This window comes from Agelaius tricolor, unplaced genomic scaffold (genome assembly GCF_023055355.1).
Source record: "Agelaius tricolor isolate 1412-34295 unplaced genomic scaffold, bAgeTri1.0.p SCAF_5, whole genome shotgun sequence".
Classification (NCBI taxonomy): Eukaryota; Metazoa; Chordata; class Aves; order Passeriformes; family Icteridae; genus Agelaius; species Agelaius tricolor.
In genome coordinates, this window is record NW_027269265.1 from 49776998 (window position 1) to 49795511 (window position 18514).

Genomic DNA, 18514 nt, shown 5'->3' on the forward strand with positions numbered 1-18514 from the left:
AACTTCTTGATTGCGAATTTTTTTTTCTTTTTCTTTTTTTTTTTTTTTTTAAAGTAAGATCAGTATTCCACTTACATTTTTGAAATATCACATGCAGAACACCTACTAACCACCCCTCTAGCCATCAGCTTTTCATTGCTGCCTGTCAGTATCTTGCTGAGGGCAGGTGCAGATAGCCTGGGGCTCAGAGATGTCAAGCAATGCTGGTAAATGCCTGGAGATATGGTTTTATATGACTATCTGAAGAGGCTATGACTATCTAAATAATTTTCAGCACATGAGAAACTCAACCTTTCCCCCAAACCTGCCTTTAAATTTGTGGCTTGGGACATTCTGTCCTAAAGCGCAGGATAACTCTGACTCAGAGTTTACTAATGTGTGAGTCCTATAAACAGTACAAAAACCAGGCAATGAACAAAACACCCATCTTTTTGGACTGATAGAAAATAGAGATTTAGCATTTTTACCTCTTTGACTTCAATATCCAGGACTGTGCTTAAATTGGAGTAAAGGGTCCTAATTTAATTTTTTTGATGGGCAGTGTTGCCTGCAAGAATTTATATCTGTGGTGAACATAGTTCTGGTTTCAAAATATCTTGCAGAGGTGAATTTTGCAGAAAAAATAGGAAGTCCAAATCTTTAGATGATAGGCAACAAGTATTTGTCAAAAATTTCAATTCAGATTTTGACAGAGATGTCGTAAGTAAAAAATCCAAGGAAACTGGGGCTACACCGGGTAAAGTCTCCAAAAGGTGTAATGTTGCCAAACTGATAGTTTTACCATTGAAGGCAAATTTCTCTTTCAAGTTGCACTCTTCCCTTAATTAGCACAATTTTTTTTTGCTTTTTTAACTAATCAAGTAGTCATCCTTTAGGAGACACTGAAAGGATGCCAGAAGCTTTTTATTTTGAGGACTTGATAAGGTCATGTGATTCATATGTTTTTTTGGTGTGATCTATTTGTCCAGCAGGCAAGAGTTAATTATCTTCAGGGCTGATAATTGTAGATAATGACAAATAGAAGGGTCCTTTGGGCAGAATACAAAGCAATATCCTTGCTGGGGCACTCTGTGCCCACATACTTGGGAACAGTTTTCCCACAGAGGATGCACCTGTAAGGTGGGATCCTAACTGAGTGGATCCTGGAAGAAAGACATTTTATTTACTTATTTTTATAAAGTGCAATAGAGCACCTGGATTTCCTTTTCTCTGATTATAGTGTCAGGATAAATGAATTTCAAAAATGGGAGCTGAGAGGGGAAGTTAGAGTACGACTAACTGGAAAAAACAGATTTTAGCTATAATTATTATGTTTCAGGGTTTCAGGGAAGATATGTAGTAAGGAGGTTTTGTCCCTCAGGGAATCCAGGGAAGTAGACCTGAAGGCAGACATTCTTAAGGCCTTCTAATTGATTTTTATGTCCTACTTAACTAGCTTTGAAAACACTTAGCTTCAGTTACATGGGACTCTCCAAAAGAGAGCCCCAATATTTTGTCTGGATTAATATTAATTTCAATGGGAACAAATGGCACAACGATATTGTAATATTACAAAATAGATGTGTCAGAAAAATTGTAAGTTTGTGTGCAGCTGACATCTGCTTTTCCCTTTTCCCTTTTTCTATTCTGTTTTCCTACTTTTTTTTTAAATTTAATTGAAACCAAAAATCTCTATTTTTTTGTTGCTGTTGTTGTTTAAGTACACCACAGTCAGGGCAGGTTGAACCTCCAATTGTCAGGGAAACATCAAATCCACGTGCTATATGGGATAATTATGCTGGAATTTTAAATATGGTGATGTGCTCCCATGCACTAGTATTATTGTTGATATCTCTAAAATATCAGCTCAACATTTCAGCTATCTTACCATTTTTAACTCTTGTAAAATGGCAAAACTGGGCTTTCAGAATTACCACTCCCCCTGCCCCTCTCATATATGTAGATATATATAATATATCTTTGCTCAAGGGTTTTAGTTTCCTGTTACTATTCCAAGCCTTGTCTATGCATATGTAGGTGTTACACTATAAAAAAAAATTGTACCAAGGAGTTTGCATCTGGTAAATGTAGCACAAGCACAGTTGAGTAGGTGGTTAAGTCAAAGTGCAGTGAAAGAACCTGATGAAGATTTATCCTAAACTCTTTGTGTGGCCTGAGCGAGACAGCGTCAGGCACTGAGGGATGCTAAGTAACTCAAAGCCTCCCTAGTTATCTAAGTTTCAGCTCTACATGTTCTCAACTCTGCATAATTCTTGATGCTTTGTCAGGCAAGGAAAATGCAGTCACAGAATTTGTTTTTATTTTCCTTTCCAGAAAGACCTTTTTTGTTTTGCTCAGAAGAGGTCACCAGTTATATATAAAATATAAAAAATATGTGTAGGTAATAGATACAAAAAATAGAGGATAAATAGATACCTGTAAATATAGACAGTTGATTTGCATCACAAATCAATGCAATTCCATTCTGTTGTGTAACTGAATTTCAGTTTGGTCCAATCCAGAGCTCAGGAAGCTAATTAAAGAGAATTAACTGCATGGTGAATTACAGTTTGAATAATATTTTTTACTCTTTATAAAATAAAGAGTATGACTGTTGTTTTCAGTCATATGACTGAGCTGAAAAAGCATACCCTCTTTTAAACATAGTAAGTCAATTCTTCAGCAAAATAATTTTAAACATTGGTCTGCATATGAAAGGGAAGGGAACCTGACACATTATGTATTCAAAAGATAACTGGAGCCAAAAACTCCTGAAAGTATTGTTAATTTTAGTACAATTTGGCGAGAAAAATTACATCCAAGTAGTAAGCTAACAGCTCCTGGTATGTGTATTGTTGCATAAAGGTAGTATTATATAATGAACCAAAATGTTATTATTTTGTGTTAAAGTTGCATCCAGAGATCCCTTATGAGACTGGATTACAGTCGTGCCAGGAGACCCTGCTGTTGTTGCAAGCCCCGCTACACACATAGGAAGAGATTAAAAAGATATCATTCCACCTGGTGAGAGGATAGTTGAGGCCCAGGGGAGGAGAGAGAGAGAGAGGAAAAAAAAAGCCAAATATTATAATGCAGGTCAATGCCAACACCATCCTTTCGGTCTTTGCCTGAGTTCCACAGGGGTGTGACTAAAGTGTCTCTGCAGAGTGACCCTGGATGTCACTTCCAAGCCCTGTCATCTGCAGCCCACAGCTTCTCCAGGTGTAGAGGGTAACTGGAAGTGCAGTTTGGATCAGCTGTAAAGCTCTCTCTGTACTTGTTGCATCCTTCCAACAGCACCATCCTTGTAACACCAAGGGTTTCTTATGTTTGGAATCCCGCTCATATTTCTTGGGGCTTGTAACGCTGTGACTTTTCAGTCAGGGCTTAATTGACCTGGCAGTGCCTTCAGCACATGGATGGGCACCTGGAAATGCTACAGAAACAGGCCTGTTGTGAAAGCTCCCTCTGTTTCCTTTCGTGCAGTCCTATGGATCAGGAACGCCCCAGCCTGTGGCTGTGAAAACGCCGTGCAGCTCACCGGGAGTTCAGAGGTGCTTTTTGTGTCCCAGCACACCGTGTGAGTGGCAGTGGGCTGGTGCAGGAACTCCAGGGAAATTTGAGTCCCTTGATGTGGGAGCAGGCAGCCAGCAGCGTTTACCACCTTTCCCCGGGCAACAGAGGAGGCTTGTGCTGTCTGCAGCTGATGAGTTATAACTGGAGTTCCTCCTCTCCCCTCGGCCTTCCAAGCAGCGTGGTGTATGTCTTGTGGTTCTTATCTGCTCGAAAGTATGCACACACAGCTTATCAGATCTGGAATGCTAGCACCCTGCCTTTTATATGAAGCAATAAATGCATATTTAGGTATTGCTTTCATGTGCACGGTGAATTAGATGTTTTTGGTGTTTTCAAGTGTAATTTTAGTGGTAGATGTAATAATACATTTAAATTAGTTGTTGGAGATATGCAATACTTTTTTTTTGTGAAAATCCTTTTTAGGCTTCACAACGTAGCTGATGCTACGTTATGAAGTGATACTACATATATTTTGTATTCTATACTCATGTCCTGTAATGATTGGATGCTTTACAGATCTGCAAGCAGACAGCAGAGAAACCTTCCTGAATTGCCTGTTGAATACATTTACACAATAACACAATTATTTTTTAAAGAAGAGATGATAAGGAGCTTTTATAGCCAATTATATAATGTAACACTGCCAGGTAATGTGCCACTACTGAGTGACACCCTTTTGGGAAAGACAGGGAACCACTGTCTGTGGAGTTTGGCAAAAGTGGTGATGTTTATGGGGTTCCTTTTTTAAAGAGGTAGTTTACAGAAACACCATCACTGTATGTGTTTGTTGACATGTTTTTTGTAGGCAGATGTGAGGTTGCTCTAAACTGGAAGTCATGTAGTAGTTTACGTAAGTGCTAACCAGAGCTAAACTGGATTAGAGTGGGTTTGTGGCCAGTCATCTCCAAGTGTGGGCAGAGTGAGCTCATATCTCCCTGCAAAGCTGTGGAGATGAAGCCTATTTTAGGTACTTCTTTTGAGCCTCATTTCTGTAATAATGACATCACAGCTTCTGGGGTGTGGAATTGTAAAGCACCACTGCTACAGAGCTCCCTTTTGTGTATTAGGAACTGAGAAGCACAAGGCAACTTCTGATGAAGGTTGAGCAGAAAACCTCTAACAAAAGCAGCAGCTGAGTTCAGAGTTTTGGAGAGCAATTTTCCCACTGTATATGCTGTGGTGTGGCTCTTACCTCCCTGTGATGCAACGTGTGTTTTAAAATGACCACTTGTGGAACAGGTGGTGTGCTCTGATTCCTTCTTTCATGGATCGGTTGACTGCAATCTCTGTTAGGCAGTACAAAAATCCAAATGAAAATCACTGCAGAGGGACTACTTTAAAATGCAGAGTGATAGGGAAACAATGTTGTAGTTACTTAGATTTGGTTGGGCTTTTTGGTTTTTTTGTTTGCTTATTGGTTTGGTTGTTTTTTTCTTTTTTTTTTTTTCTTTTTTGGCTGTGCAAAGAATGAAGAAGAGCAAAGCTTTAAAGATTTTGAGAAAGAAGCCAGCAAAGGCATAAAATACAATCCCTGAGTGTTTGAACAGGGGTGAAACAAAGGGAAGCTAGCAGGAATATGCTGGTAGTGGTTAATTACTGCATTTGCTTTCCTGTTTCAAAATGATCACGTATGAAGAATACTCTGTGTGTAAGTAAAACATTTTTCATTGAACCATCTTGAATAAGTATCCTTTACCTGAATAAAGGAAGATTTTTTAGAAATCCAGTTCAAAGGTTTTCATTACAATCAGCCTACTGCCTCCTTCATTTTTGTGATTGTGTCTAGACACACATCATTAATGATGCTTTTATTGTGAAATATTGCACATATAAGGGTGTGAAATTGCTGTGTGATTCAGGCCCTAAATGTGTAGCTTCATTTCTATATTACTCCGTTTTCTCATTTCAAATTATGCTATAATTCTGAAAATAGTTTTTTAACAGTTTTTAAATGATACATATTCTAGTCCCAGCAGCCCACAATGATAGGCCACATTCTCAAATGATATAACATGATGCCATGCTTTTTACTAAATGACTGCTTCCATTTTTTGCTTCCAGGCTTCCTTCATGCTCACTGGTGACTGTGCACAGAAAATGCAGGCTACCTGTAGAGGCTCTATCTTAGAAGAATCAGAATATTCTAATTAAGGATTTTTTTATAGTTTTTTTTCTCCTTTTCAAAACTGATGAATTTTTTTTCTGAAGACCGAGACCTATAGGAATTATTAATGGTGAAAAGATGACTATTTTATAACTGATATTTGGCTTTTTATGGAATTTTCTTTGGTTCCTAACTCATAGGGTAAACAGGTTCCTCCTGTCTTTAGTGATGTTCATAATCCATTTTATGTCCAGTGTTGGTGTCAATATGTGCTTGCAACACAAGCCAAAGCTTAGCTATTTGAAAATGGAGTTATTTAGAAGGATTCTGTTAAATTGTTGGATGGCTGTGTATTATTCTTAGGTCAATGAGAAGTAGTTACCTTTACTAATTCTTTAGCAAAGGTGCCCGAAATCAGAGTGTAAGTTGCTCTTACAGCTTTATTCCCCCCTTTCATATTGGCATTGGGAGGACAAGTCTTTTATAAGGATGGTAGCAATCTTCTAAACATGCAGAAATTGCAGGTATTCAGAATCTTTTGAAAGCATTTCAACTGCAAAATATCTGAGTGAAATTTCTGGTGGGATTTGTATCAAACAAAACTACAGAATACTTTTAAGACAATTTTCTCCTTGTATATGTTTATGCAAGAGGTCTTCACCTGTGTGGTCACTTGGAATTCAACTTGAGACTTTTTAAGTGAAAACGTAAATGGTTTGAGCTAATAGAATAATTTTTTATTAATGTTGTGATGTTAGTATTTGATGGACAAAAAAGTTTTCTTTGTTTTATTTTCTTCTTTTCTATGTGGATAAGAAACTAGGGTTTATTTTCAGTTTAAGAAAAAGTACTTGGACATCTAAAAATAATAAAAGTGATGACAACTATAGAAGAGAGGAATACAGGTGTAAGAGAAGAAAAAGTAGTTCACGACCACTCAGTCTAATTAGGTCATATGGTTCATGTGTCCATGTGTTAGCTATATTTTCTTTCTTTTGGGCAGAGAACTGTGCAAGGTAAAATGAGTCCAGGCAGTAAGGAAAAGGTATTTTCTTCCATGTAAACTCTATATACCTCATACCTGAAATGTCACTGTGAATAACTTTCTGGCAGATTAGCCTGTTTTCAGCATTTTCCTTGCACTCTGCTTGTGTTGGTAGACCATGAGTGTTACTGAACCCTTCCTGGACTGCACTATTTTATTAAATTTTTTAAGGGAAAGTGGTTGAAGGAAAAGTTGGTTTTGTACAGGCTGCTGAATGCAACAGATACCTCAGCTCTGATGAGTCCATTTTGAACAGACCAGGTCTTGCAGGGTTGGGCTTTTTTCCCCCACCCTGCCCAGCTCCACAATAGGTAAGCCTGCAGCTGATTCACAGTTCTGAGGTGTTATCTGAGCCACAAGCCTTCATTGGCTTGGGATCACTGGGTTCAGCCAGCCCTCTTCTGCCTTCTCCCTCACTTACACTGTAAGAATTAAGGCTTCACATGCCTATTGTTCTGCAGGATTTTTTACCAAACTGAACTTTTCCCCTGGTAGATTACCAGAGTGCTAAAGCTAAGTTTAAAATTTTGTATGTTTAACCTTTTCCCCTAATTGCTTGCCCAGAATAAAGGTTTGGTGCTTTGTTCCTAAATTCTCAACATGAGGTGGTGTGCATTAAAGTGTATTTATACTTTCAGATTAATTAACTCTGACCTTATGAACCACTGTCCTTGTTTAATTGGTGGCTCCAAAGCACACTAATGGCATAAATCAGCTGATAATGAGATTCAGACTTGCTTTTAAAATATATAATAACAACACTGCATTGATAGAGCAAATGAGATTTGTTGACTCTCTGTTGGTATTACAGGAGAGAAGACACAATTAAATGTGTACTTTCAGGATGGGGGAGGGCTTGGTTGGAATGAATAATATGCACTTCAGGGTGGGTGTATGAAATAAGGAGGATATTCTGCATCAAGATAAGTTTGGTATTCTCTCCTTGTCTCTAGGCACTGTGCAGTACTGGCTGGTGCACTTTAGGATACAGAAATGTTGTGGGAAGGTGTTTCTTAAAGATTACTGGGGGCTAAGAAAAATGACAATTTCATCTTTAAATATAGTTACATGTTTTTAAACTGAGCTTACACCCACTGTTTTATGAACTGCAAATTAATCAGATAGCTCCCAGAGAACAAAAAGGTTTTGACCTAAACTAGTTGCCCAGGCTCCATTACTATTTTCAGTTTAATGTTACCCATATCCATCCTCACATTTTGGAAAGAAAACAAGGGCTGTGCAACAAAGTTTCTTTGTTTTGCTAAGAACTAAAAATGTGCTGTATGTAGACCAAACAATAAAAATAAACTACTGAACTACCTTCTAATGCATGGGGGTTCTGGAGAGAGGAAACCATGGATATTTAGAGGCATAAAGTGAGTCATTGTGCTAGTTAAAGAATTTTATAAGGCGAGCTCTGTGGGTTTGAGTTGCATCTGTTACCTTTCCAACTAGAACTGAGGGGTATGCAGGAAAAAGAATGTTGGATTTAATCATGCCTTATAGTGACTGCATTGTACTTAGGCTAAGCTTCTAACGGGAATCTAGACCATAAGAGAACAAAATCGTTAGTCTTTCTTCTTTGTATAAGTTTTGCCTTAGATGGGCTCCAATTAAATGACCTAAACAATAATTTACACCAGGTAAGCTGCAAAATGCTGTTAACAAACTACTTAAATTAAAAAAAAAAAGTAATGTGTTCTGTAACACTTGAGAACATAAAAAAAGAAAAATCTCCAAGCCAGAAACCCCCTCACAGTTATTTTCCTTATTAAAAGATAACCATGCTTGCATTTATGACAGTTCTTAGAAGCCATAATAGACTGGGTTGCTATGGTGTGAGATGCAGAACAATGAAATAATTGTTTCTCTTGGTATTGGCTTCCTGGAAACAAATTCTGGGTAAATTACTTGGCTGAAAGTGTGACAACAGGCTTGTGTTCTGTTTCATTTGGTTCATGGCTAAAAATCGTAACTATTTTATAACAATAAAAAAGTAACACTTATCAGTTCTGGGCTTTCTTTTATTTAAGCTTTTTTTTTTTTTCTTTTATATTTTCAGGTCAGTTTCATGAATTCAAAAGCAACTTACCAGTGATTTCTGGGAGCTGGGGCTGATTTTCTTGTGTATTTGTAAGTATTTATTCTTTTCCTTGTTATGTGCATCTTTCTAGTACTCTTTTGACATGGGGAATGGAAGAAATTTTGAAATGTCACTGTTGTATTGCAGTTTTAGCATGTTCATTTAGCAAGAGTTTGACGTCACTACTTTTAAACTTTTGGTAGATTTCTTTTTGCTACCAACTTATGCTTCTGCTATTCAGAGGAGCTACAAATACTGAATTAACAGTAAATATTATTATTTCAAGCTTTGTTTTGGTTTTTGTAATAATAACAATGGTGGGAGAAAAGCTTACAGTAACACATCAATGGTAGCACTTGCCAACGACACCACTGCATCATGTTTTTGCAATGAAAATCATTTCTAGAAAAGAACTGGGGCTGTAACTCAAGACAGACAGGACTTTTAGGGGAAATGCTGTGAGGTGTTATTGAGGAAACACTAGGATGATCAGCATCTGCTGAACTAGGAACACATTTTTGTATCCCTTGGAGAAATCTGGCCTTTATGATTTCAGCAAAATCATGGTCATTGAGGCCACAGCTCAGGAACGTATTTCAGAGTATGGCCAAGTTCAGATACATCAAATGGGGCTACACCTAAACAGAAATGCTTTGAGAAAGGGAAAGCCAGAGGAGAGGATCAGGAGGAAGATAGTTATTCATGAAACAAATAGAAAGCTTTCAGAATTGCTGTTTTGGATGGTCCTCAGCTTTAGTCAAGTATAATAAGCAAAATCTAATGGGCCCTAGACTTGACATGATATAAATTATTGCAATACCTCATGTATGATGTAGTATAAATAAAAGCAATCTATGCAGCTTGTCCTCTTAAGTCACAAATATAGTTTATGAATAAATATTTATTCAATCATTTGTGGGAAAAGATGTTCACAAAACTGCATTCATCAGGGAAAAAATATGGCTGGTTCTCCTCTCAATATGGAAATGTGTTCAATTTGTACTAACCCTTCCTCTTTACAAATGTTCATTTTCACATATGGTTTTGCTATTCTATTTGCACTTTCCTTCATTTACAGGTCAGCATTTTTTAAATGAACATTCTCAGTCAGAGATAAAGAAAATATTATCAAATAAGATAAACAGTTTAAAACCAAGTATTACCATTGAAAAATAGTTCTGAGAAGGCAATATAAAGTGATTACTGAATTGAGAGTGAGGAATTTGTTATATTCTTTCTGGCTTTGCTACTGCTTATTTTTTTTAAGCAATCAGTTTCTTTTCTTCATTTTTCTCTTTTACAAATGGAAGTAGTAATATATTAATCTATAAAAAGAGTAGCTCTTTATACCTCAATGTAGAGCACACTTTCCAAGGAAAAGGAATATTTCCAAAGAACAAATCCAGTCATAGTTTCATGGTGAAATTTTTGTGTACCAAGCTAATTGGGTGAGAAGTTTTAAGTACTGTTCAGTTCATGTTCATATAGTATTACAAACATAGAAAGGGCTTTAGTAATTATATTTTGGGCTGCTGGTCTGAGTCCTGCTCTTCTCGACTGACATCAAGGAAGAGCTGCAGTAAAGTGATGTAAAAAGTACTTTGAAAACCATCCTTGTGTTTAGGTCAATCCAGTAAGTACCTAAACTTCCAGGAGAGGTATGGGCTGCTTTGATGCCGCCCCTGCACACTGGCTGTTGCAGGGAAGGCTGTTAGCACAGCTGAGCCCATATTGTGGCCATGAGAGCTGGGCCCTGGTTCAGCAGCCTGAGCATCGAAGCTGAGGTGATGGCTGCATGAAAGGATGAGCCACAGCCTGGCCTGTCACTGGTGTCCTCTGCAGCCCAGACCTCAGTCACAGTGACAGCAATTGGGGGAGAAGCCAACACCGTGCTGACTGTTCTTCTCTGCTTAAATGACTCATTCTAGTGTTTAGCACTATATATCTAGAAACATATGCTAACCTTAAGTTCACATAAACTGAAAATAAAATGAAATGTAGGAGGTACAACTGATGGATTCAGCCCTGTGTTCCTCACATACTGAGAAAAACATTGAAGTACAGCTTCTGCAGTAATACAGGCTTAGATCTTAAATCATCTCTTATTGTACCTCTCCAAACTTACAAATACTCTGTACATGATTTAGGCAGATACAGATTCTTATTATGCAGCAACAGGACTATGCACAATGTCACAAATGAGACTGATAAAATAGACTAATAGGACAGGTTGTGACCTGAGGTACCTTTCCATTTCAAGATTTGATTTCTGCAATATACTATAATAATAAATACTTATGCATGTGAGCTGACCACGGAAGCTGATGGACTCAGGATCAGGGCCTGAGGCTGAGCAAACAGCCCTAAGCAAAGGAGGAGGTGGGAGCTTTGGGGGCTGGTGTGGAAGACAAGAAGTTTGCTTGTATAAGGGGTTTTGAGAATAAATTCTAAGCAGTATTTAAAAAATGCAAATGAGAAGTGTATACCTTTTTTCATGTTATGCTGTAATATTTGGGCATGTTTTCATGGCATGTTTGTTTGATCTGTACTCCAAAGGGAAGGAGTGCAGATCAGTGCTGGGAAGATTGATCTTTGAAACTCTGCAGATTTTTTTAAGGGAATAGAGCAAGATCAGCTAAATGCTGCTATAGGTCTATACCAAAGCTATTTCAACCAGGGGCTATAATAATTTTTTCCTCAAATTTTTGAAAGTTTTGTCATAGATGCATTCTGCTGTAACATGTAATTACTTGGATCATCCAGTTCAGGCAACTTTGGGATTTTTGGTCATATTTGGCTAGTTTTGTTCAGGGGAAAACAGGATTGATGATTCATACAAAAGTAAATTTCATGGAAAATGTGACATTTGTGCTTTTGTTTTATGCCCACAGTGTAATTGTCCTAACTAAAGGTTACCTTTTTTTCAAGAATGTGGTTTTAACGTGGTTTAATTTATTTAATTGTTCTTCTCAAGTAGGTTTGTCCAGTAGTAAACTGCAATAGTTATTTAAAGATATAAATGGCAAAATAAATATCATTTAATAACACAGCATTTAAACCCAATTTTGCTTGTACATCAGCAGTTAGATACATCTTGTTACTAGCAGTTCAGTTTCTGTGTAAACATTTTATTGTGGCTTGGCTACAATGTGAAAACACAGACAGAGTGAGAGAAATAAAACCTGAAATGAGGGGGTGTTAAAGCCCATGAAACTTCAGTGTCTTGAGCTCTATAGTGAAAAACCTGTGTTGAAAGCATGGCAAAAGTATAATTTTATTTGGTAATGAAATCAAATTTCTTTGAAAACAAACAACAGGATTTTAATTCTAAGAAGGTTTGAGAACAGAACCAGAAACACTTAGGGAACACACACATGCACACATGTTATGACACAACAAAACTGACATTACGGGTAGGTAAATTTTATCTTTTCAAACACTTACTCTAATCAGCATATTAACTGAAGCATGCTTTGCTTCAAACTCAATATTTGATATTTTTCCCCAGTCTTATTTTAAGGCAACATTTATACTTTTTTTTTTGTTTAATTTAGACTGTTTCTATTTACGCCATGGAGCATGTGACCAAATGGATTTGTGTTTTGTCTTTCTTAGTTAAAAGGAGAAAATTATTTAATTGTGACTGTTTGTATAACAAGTCAAAGAAAGCACAGCTTATTGGGAGCACATGAAGACATATGTCTTTGGTACTATTACCTTATGGGTTTAAATGATAACAAGTGATGTTCTACTGGATTACAGTTAATGTATTTGGGAAAATTTATGGTCTCTGCTTTCCACAGAAACAATATACTGAACCCAAGTCTCAAAAAGTTGGTCTCCGTTTTTCTCTTCACAAGACCGGGTGTTAATCAGCATTTTGGTCAGGGAGATGTTTGCCAGCTTATCACATACCTCTTCCTACAAAGAGCTGAGTGTTTCAAAGTTCCTATTAAGGTAGCACAGTGGTGCCTAACTAGAATCTCTGTTGCTGCAGCATCCATACCCCTTTTGGCATGTGTGTACTGCAGGTACCAGAGGCCTTTATCCTCTTCTGCATCCTCTCCTGCTGACACTGTGACAAGCTAATGTAAAATAATCTGGTTGAACCATCATTTAACTAGACCCTCAGCAATTTGAAGCTCTTTTTTCCTGGGTTTGTTTTATAAATGGTGAATATAAAATTGATTTCTTGTGGAACCCTATCTTGTTTTTATGTAAGGGTTGCAACGCACAAAATTCCTAGTAACAAACAAATTTCCAGTATATAACATGTGGTGTAAATAAATAAAAAGAAGACACCCGCCTTGAAGAATTTTTTTGTCTGAGAATAATTTCCTAAATGTACATATTTTAGATGTTCTTAAGAGACAGTAAGCTAAGTAGAAAGAAAGTGGAGGTGGGAAAAGCATTTCTTTATCCTCAGCTAAAACCTGCTGCCCAAATACATTTGCCAGTGAGGATCTGATAGATGCATTGTTGCATCCATCCAGAGCTTTGTAGCTGTACCTGAAGAGAGGGAGGTGTGGGGAAAGGACTCAAGGGGAGGGAAAGGTGGCTGAGACCCTCCTTTGCTAGAACAGGACAGAGCTCAAATACCAAAAATCCCGTTTGCTTTTCAGTATCTGAAGTTCTCTCTCCAGCCTGTGCTTCCAACTGGGATGTCTGATGGACTCCCCTGTGTGATTTTATCCCAAGCTGTTTGGTTGTGGGAGGTCACCTAGGGACTTGTAGTTCTAATGGTAGGAAAGTCTGTTGCCTGATGCTGGCACAGAAACCTGCTCCTATCTCAGCTCCCCTTTACCTTCCTAGTGCAGCAGACATTGTTTTGGCTGCTTCTCTGCTGACCATGCAGGCTGTTTCTTGGTAATAAGTAAACAAATAAATGGGTACACAGAATACTTGTATTGTGAAAGCATTGTATTCATTTTAGACAGTTTTTCCTATAATAAATAATTCACTTAAGCTACTTTTGCGATTTTGATACTTAGCATAGCACAGAAATCTCCTTCAGTTCTTTATGGAGAAAGAAATGTATGGCACAAGAGAAAATACACAGAATAACAGTTTTAATTTACATAAACCCAAGGGGTTTCAGGCTATAAGACTCTTTAGCAGTTACTGGGACAAGGACACCAGTGTGGGCAAGAGCACCATCCAAGCAGCTCCTGAAACATTGCACAAAGACAGGGCCCACACGCGTTGTCTTTGCTTACTTTCTGGTGAAAGTTGAACCGCTTAGTGGAGCTGCTGCTAGAAATGCTTTTTCTTTTTCCAAGGGCTGTCATGCTCTGTGTTTAAGCGGGGCTTCCTCTCTCTGCTGCTGCTCCATATGTGTGCTGGATGAGATCCGTGCAATGCACTAGATCCATCTGCTGTCTAAAAACCCCTTTGCGAAAGCGCTAAGCTAGAAAATGCAAATCCTCATCCAAACAATTCTATATGCTGTTGAAGTTGTGTGCAATGCTCGGGAGAGTGGAATAGGAAGGATTTCTGTTCAGAAGCCCAATTAAGAATGTAGAAGCAAAGTACTTGCACAAAGCCATACCTGGACAAGTTTTCAGTAAGGGATTGGCATTTACATAGACAAAATATTTCTGGAAGAAATGGTTGTTCATCACAAACCCAAAGTTTCTGCTAATTTAATAACTACAGTGCAGCATCTCAGGAAAACTATAAAGAGAATTTTCTCTAAGCCATGCTGTGAGTAATAAATTATATACAGTATTTCTCATTTTACGTAAATAGGACAAAGAATGTCTTATTCTACACTAGAGATGAACAATACCAACAGTTGATGTCAGCATTAACTTTTCAAATCATATTACTTACAAGGAAGAGGGTTATAAAGTGTCCCCAGACAGCTTCATTTTCTCTCTGTCTTCCTAATGCCCATATACCAATGGCTGTTTGATTCATTTATTGACATAAAACAGAATTGCTTAGAACTAACCACTCATTCATCATAATCACAGTTACAAGAGAGAGCAGGGTAAGAGGTTAACTGCTTGATAGATGTATCAAGATCTTTGGTATATACCAAAGCCTGACTCAATAGGAATCTGATAATGGTCTGCTGAAGGTAAAACATAACTGTTAATAGCTAAATAAAAAAAAATTGATAAAGACTGTGCTGTAAAACACTCACATTTCTTAAGTTAATTAAAAAGTGCTGATCAAAGTGAAGCCCATATTAAAAATGTTACTTTAGGATATTAAAGATAAGATAAAGTATAAAGGTCAGTTTTAAAAATAAGTGCTTTCAAAAATTTTTTCCATAATTTTCTTTTCTTCTTGGTAATCCTTTAATTATTAATTAAAATACAAATAATTTGAAAATGTTAATTTGTTACTTTTAGTATTTTAAGTTCATGTACAGTGTTGAGGAATTGATATTTTTGTGTGTCCACATTAACAAGACATTGAGTAAAATCAATTTGAAGTAAGTGGGAGCAGCTTCTGTTCTTAATACATGCATGTGATGGATTCAGTAGTGTGCATCATTAAATATTCAAAGGCTACACTTAATTGTGTAAATATAATCCTGGCTCTGAAACTTGGTCTCAGAGATGCTCCCTGCAGGATCCAAAAAGCCCCAGGGAGTAATTAATCCAATTCTCCAAAGCTAAAACAAAGCAGGTTACATGAGTTTTATCACTCACTTGAGCCTTTCCCAATGAAACATTTCACAAAGTGTAAAACTTCACTCAAAGTTGTTTTCAGGAGCTGACACATGGTCTTGCAGAAGACCTGAAGTCTTGTAGGGCAGTGGAATGAAAAGGAAAGAGTAGCTGGCAAACTGGCTGTGTATAGGAAATTCCTACTTTAGTATATCTTTTCTATTCAAATGTTTTACTAGTTTGGAATATAACAATTTTTTAAAAAGAATTGGTTACTGATAGGACACAACTACTGAATCAGTTAGATCTGCTGAAATGATCAGAGTAAATCTCAGGAATCTGAAGCTAAGCATAGTAAAGGGAAGTGAAGTAAAAGTTCCCCCCCATTTAGAGGATGATGAGGGAAACATAACCACACACATTCAATTATCTGTTTTGCTAAATTCCTAAAAAAAGTTGTAAGACCTTTATGCTCTTATTCCAGATTCCAGATTTGTACATTAGATAACATATGTGTGTCCTCCTCGCAGGTCATCTTGAATAATTATGGAAAAATAATAATTTCTCTTCCTGTAATTTTTAAAACAGAATTTATACATTTTGATTGCCACCATTTGCATTATGGTTTTGTTTGATGTTGTGCAATATTGAGCAGTAAGTTATAACAATAATCAGTGTTGTGCACTGTTTTAAATATTTAGGCAGAGTTCACACATTCAAAGAGAATTATTTTTTAAGACCTCATAGATTCTTGTACTTCATCCCAGGAACATGCTAACCTAGCCCTTTTTTTAAAAATATATTTTCCTCCCTTCTCTTTTTAATTCTGGTGTTTTGTTTCTGTGTGTGAATAAACTCCTTCATTCCTCAAAAACAGCCATCCCTTCGAGATGTCTGTTGTTCATGGGTTTTTCCTCACCCACCCACCTGCCATTAACTATTTGGTTACCACTTGAAATACTTCATCATCCAGATTCAAACTCATTGTCCTGTGGCCATTGTTGCTTAGCAGAACACCCATGCTTGCTTTCTACACAAACACACACACAAATTAATAACTGAGTGGAACTCCTCCTCCTCTGTGCTCCAGAAGGAGCTGCTCCAAAAAGAAGCCATTTATAGTATCAATAAGCTGCTTCTCCAAACCATGTACAGATGTGTTATTCAACCAGTTAATATTGGGGTAGTTAAAATCACCCATTATTATTTTTCTGGCAGATTTTGCCACTTCATTAATATCTTTCAACATACTGAGTTGCTTGGCTGTTCCTTCTTTTACATGGCTTATATCATATCATGCCATCACAGCATATTCTGTAGTTTCGAGTTAATTGCCCAATTAACAGTGGTATTCATGAAGTGCTAGGAAAATTCCACAACTAATGATTTGGACAATTTCAAAATAGGTTGGTATTTCATAGTTTAAAATGTCAAACATGCCAATAGCTGCAAGCTTAAGACTGTGCAGGCTTAGAACCCAATAGCTCGAAAATTCTGCATCCCAAAAATCGTAATCCAGCCCTCAGAAACATGTTTCCCAGACCCAAGTATATCACTGTAGGGAAGTTCTGCACCACATTAATTTCTTCTTAGACCAGTGAGGTGGACACATGAAATGGAGCCTCCTTGGCTTCTCTGTATTTTGTGAGAATATGGAATAAATACCTTCTGGCAGCAGTGAACGCACCCTCACCCCCAGTCTGGCCCCAGATGATGTTTATGGCAGCACTGGGGACACTGCTGCAATAATGGCTGTTTATATGCTTACCAGAGCCATGAAAATGAAGATGTGAGTGAGCTGGAAGGTTGTAGGATTTGCTAGGGCACTCTGTACTGTTCTTTCCCGTTGCCTGGATTAGGTAGGGATATTAACAATGCGTAGTTAGCTTTGATGGGTCATTGTTCCCAGATGCAACTGAGAGTTGCCAATAGACTCTCTAGGCAGTGATCTGATTTTTTTTTGTTTTGTCTCACCAGCTGCCACACAGAGATGCCAGGGGATACAGTGCCTCTCCTTTCTGCCTTTTCTCTGTACCTTCTGTGCCATTTGTGAGTTGTAGGACTGAGGTCATGCCGTGGAATTAGTTTACAGAGTCTGGGGAAGGGCTGGGGCTGTAAAATAATTCCATTATCACTACTGAAGAAAGACAGTATTCATTTTCAATCTCAGGGTCAGAGACATGGATGTGATAAAGGAGACAAGCCACTGCCTCAAAGCTAAAGGATCACAGGCTCAGGGGGCATTTCTGACATTTCACACAGAATCATAGAATATCCTGAGTTGGAAAGGACCCACAAGGATCATTGAGTCCCACTCCTGGCCCTGCACAGGACAAATCACACCCACAAATATCACACCATGTGCCTGAGAGCATTGTCCAAATGCTTCTTGAGCTCTGGCAGGCTTGGTGCTGTGCTCCCAGGGGAGCTGTTCCAGTGCCCAGGCACCCTCTGGAAGTCAGGAAAACAACCTTTTCCTGATATACAACCTAAACTTCCTCCGACACTATTACAGCATTTTGAATTTCCCATCTTATCCAGTCTATTGAGTGTGTATTGGTGATCTAATGCAAACTGCTCAGAGGTGTATAATACATATGTGATTAAGGCATTAATTCAGCAAAGTCCTTTAAATACTTTGAGGTCCTTCCTTGCAATAGACAGGACTTTGCAGGAGTTAAAATCCTGTGAATACTGAGGTCTTTGCTGTGATTGTACTGATTAGGTAAGTATGGCTGCTGGATAGCTCTTTTAAAAAAATTGTTTAGATCTTTCTTTTAGTCCTTCTTGGAGTTGTGGCAGATTCTTTAGGATGTTATAATTTACATTTTATAACAAAAATGTAGTGAATTGTCTTGTCTCATTTCTCTTGGCAACTGAGCAAACTATCATTAACATTTTTCATCAGTATTCAGTTTAGAGTTTTCTAAACTGAACAGTATAGTGGCAACAGCTCATTTTTAGATGCTGTTACAGTTCTTTCACATCTTTATAGTACTGTAGTAAAGCTGAATTTACTGGCTACCTTGAAAGCGGAGTAAGGCAGCATTAGAATCTACATTAAAGTGATTCAATACTCTTTAGAGAAAAGCCTTCTTAACATGAGA

The 18514-nt window shown here is 37.6% G+C and overlaps 1 protein-coding gene across 15 annotated transcripts in view; it reads left to right on the plus strand.

Annotated features, from left to right (window-relative positions):
* Positions 1-18514, plus strand: part of SOX6 (SRY-box transcription factor 6) — a 370607-nt gene that overhangs the window by 46277 nt on the left and 305816 nt on the right. For all 15 annotated transcript variants that reach the window (XM_071427882.1, XM_071427878.1, XM_071427887.1 and 12 more), the window contains exon 2: positions 8767-8837. The gene's annotated coding sequence lies outside the window, so the exon portion shown is untranslated. The remainder of the gene's footprint in view (positions 1-8766; positions 8838-18514) is intronic.